This window comes from Mastomys coucha, chromosome X, assembly GCF_008632895.1.
Source record: "Mastomys coucha isolate ucsf_1 chromosome X, UCSF_Mcou_1, whole genome shotgun sequence".
NCBI classification, from domain to species: Eukaryota; Metazoa; Chordata; class Mammalia; order Rodentia; family Muridae; genus Mastomys; species Mastomys coucha.
The window spans coordinates 12,183,824-12,187,779 of record NC_045030.1 but is presented as its reverse complement, the minus strand read 5'-3'; positions in this window follow the sequence as shown (position 1 = coordinate 12,187,779).

The window sequence follows — 3,956 nt, the reverse complement described above, 5'->3', positions numbered from 1 at the left end:
ATAAAATAAAATAAAATAAAATAAAATAAAATAAAATAAAATAAAATAAAATAAAATAAAATGAGTACTCCAGATTGCTTCTTAGGACCATTTGCTTTGAAAATTGTTTTCCATCATTTTACTCTGAGTGTCTGTCTTTGTTGCTGAGGTGGGTTTCCTGTATGCTGCAAAATGTTGAGTCCTGTTTACATAGCCAGTCTGTTAGTCTATGTCTGTTTATTGGGGAATTGAGTCCATTGATATTAAGAGATATTATGGAAAAGTGGTTGTTGCTTCCTGTTGTTTTTGTTGTTAGAGGTGGAATCATGTTTATGTGGCTATCTTCTTTTTGGTTTGTTAAAAGATTATTTTCTTGCTATTTCTAGGGTGTAGTTTCCCTCCTTGTATTGGAGTTTTCTTTTTATTATCCTTTGAAGGATCAGATTTGTGGAAAGGTATTATGTGAATTTGAGTTTGCATGGAATAACTTGGTTTCTGCATCTATGGTAATTGAGAGTTTTGCTGGGTATAGTAGCCTGGGCTGGCATTTATGTTCTTTTAGCATCTGTATGACATCAGCCCAGCATCTTCTGGCATTCATAGTCTCTGCTAAGAAGTCTGGTATAATTCTGATAGGTCTGCCTTTATATGTTATTTGACCGTTTTCCCTTACTGCTTTTTAATATTCTTTCTTTGTTTTGTGCATTTGTTGTTTTGATTATTATGTGATGGGAGGAATTTCTTTTCTGGTACAATATATTTGGAGTTCTATAGGCTTCTTTTATCTTCATGGCCATATCTTTCTTTAGGCTAGGGAAATTTCTTTTGATAATTTTGTTAAAGATCTTTACTGGCCCTTTAAGTTGGGGATCTTCACTCTCTTCTATGCCTATTATCTTTAGGTTTGGTCTTCTCCTTGTGTCCTGGATTTCTTGGATGTTTTGGGTTATGAGCTTTTTGCATTTTGCATTTTCTTTGACTGTAGTGTCAATGTTTTCTATGGTATCTTCTGCCCCTGAGATTCTCTCTTCTATCTCTTGTATTCTGTTGGTGATGCTTGCTTCTATGACTCCTGACATCTTTCCTAGGTTTTCTATCTCCAGATTTGTCTCCCTTTGTGATTTCTTTATTGTTTCTACTTCCATTTTTAGATCCTGGATGGTTTTGTTCCATTCCATCACCCACTTGGCTGTGTTTTCCTGTAGTTCTTTAAGGAATTTTTGGATTTCCTCTTTAAGATCTTCTATCTATTTTCCTGTGTTCTCCAGTGTTTCTTTAAGGAATTTATTTATGTCTTTTATCAGCATCATGAGAAGTGATTTTAAATTGAAATCTTGTTTTTCCAGTGTGTTGGTGGTATCCAGGACTTGCTGTTGTGGGAGAACTGGGTTCTGATGAGGCCATGTAGCCTTGGTTTCTGTTGGTAAGATTCTTGCACTTGCCTTTTGCCATCTGGTTATCTCTTATGTCAGCACTCCTGGAAGACCAATTCTCTTTGGGTAGGACCTATGCACAGAGAGCTTTGAAACAGTCCCAGCTCCTGGGTATAGATGAAGGCATGAAAGACCCTGCCCAACTGCTCTGCCACTTCTGCGGCCTGAGTGTTCCTTTGATACTCATTTCTTGAGGATGTTCATTAGATACTTGTAAGTGGTTTTGATAGAATATAACCTAAATTTAAATGGCATGTTTACAATAATATTTACTAGTCTTGAGGACACTTGAATTAATGAATAAAGTACTTCTTTAAAGGCTCAAAAATTCTTAAAACTCTGAATCATGATTGTAAACAAAGAAAGAGCTTACACATCATATAAAAATTTTATTTTCTCGGCTCTACATTAGATTTGTCACATAGTTTTTCAATTTACTTATTCTAAATGTGCAGATATAAATAGTTTGTAAATGTTGACACCTCCCACTTCTACTACAATTCAGGGATTATCACAATGTAAACACAATGATGAATTATATATGTTTTATAACCAATTCCAAGTGTATGTCTGCTATATAAGGTTCTTAATTTCATGAAAATATTACAGTTACTAAAACAATTATAATCCACCTAAACTTATGATTGTATTATGGTCACAAAGCATATTCAGTATGAGATTTTCTAAACTAAATTTATACATTGCCATTACCATTAAAATTTTTTAACTTTATCAAAATTAATTTCCAAATTTTATGTTCTTATTGTATGTTTTTTGATAAAAAATTAAGCCATTACTGGAACAAACTAGTTTTCTAGTTAAAACACATCACTGATGTAGACTGGGTATCATTTAGCTTTGGCAAAAGATCTTTTTCCCTTAATGAAGCAAAGCCATTAACAGCTACCATTTCACTTTATAAGCACAGGAAAACGTGGAAATGAAATTAATTTAGAGCAATGATCATTTGAGGTAATTGAAAAGTCATGCTTCACAAAATATTATGTAAACACTCTCTGCATCTAATTCTTTTAATTAGATGCAAGTGTTTGTGAAGATTTAGATGCACTGCTTTCTACCTGGTCCATAGTATCACTATGACTACCAGTTGGGTGGTAATGTTGAAAATGCTTTTGAGCAGATTTGACATTCACTGTCTTTTTTCTTTCTTTCTTTTGAGATATAGAAATTCAATATTTATTCACAGAACACATATCCTTTTTCTCGTTTTCACTGAGAATTAATCACTATAAAGATGGTATATTAGCAAAGTAAATTGCTTTATGAGATTGAAAACCAAGTAGGTATTTAGAGATGTGTTACTACAATGAGAGCACTTACACCATTTTCTCCATTCCCCACAAGCTATAGTTAACTCATAGTCACTTAGATTTCCGCCTGACCACCTGACATGATGACCTAGGAATGTGTGCATCTCACTTACTATAGAATGTGTCACAAGGGATGGAATAGCCAATGGCAGCCAATACAAACACACTGCCTGAACCTAGGGGTAGCAGGGGAGGGAAAGGAAGAGAAGTGTAGGTCTTGACAGCTTTTGTAGAGAAAAACTCCACCTAAGTTTCTCTCCATGGCAAAAGTAAATGCATAAAAAAATTCTAATAAAGTTATGGCAATCCAGGGGCTAGAGAGGTGTCTCAGTGGTTAAGAGCACTGTCTATTCTTCTAACCCAACTGGGTTCAATTCTCTACACCAACATGGCAGCTCAGAACGGTCTGGAACTCAAATTCCAGGGGATTTGGCACCTTTACAGACATATATGCAGGTGAAACACCAATGCACATAAAAGAAAAAGATAAATATTTAGAAAAAATATTGCAATCCAAATTCAGGCAAACATTAAGCATGCTACCGGCATTATGCAGGCTGTCTCCCCAGAACTCCATTGTCCCATGACCTCTCTACCCACTTTTATCAGACCTACTGATCGAGAACCAAACAGGTTAGATTCCTTTCCTGCACTGATTTTTCCTGCTGGCTGAGTCTTCTGGGTCATGCACAGGTTCTCTGAGTGGCCTGCTGTCCCTCAGACCTCCACTATACACCCATCTCTCTACTTGCCTTCTTCTACCTAATCCTCTTCCCACCATGTTCCTAGCATTCTTAACAGCTGGGAGACTTGCACCATTTCCTGAGTACCACTTTTCAGGCCAAAGATTCTCAGTAGAAGTCTGTAAAACCAGGATCATTAAGGTTAGGCTCTCTCCCAATACCTACTACAACAGGAATATAGGACAACCAGAGGGCTAAAGGCTATAAAAAGAAGAAAATCAACAAAAGCCTGGGCAACTTGATACCTTCAGAATACAGCCATACTATAAGAGCAAGCCCTGAATATCTTAATATAAACAAAGCAGAAGAAAATTGTGGAGAGCTGCAATGTGCCATGCCCTAAGATGGCGCCATCTCCCGCCTTCCCCTAGCCTGAAAGCGAGCGCTCTCTGAGAGTGACATGTCCTTATTTGGCTAAGCTTGCCGATCTGGTTGCTTTCACGCATTGGTGGCCTATCTGCTTTTCCCTC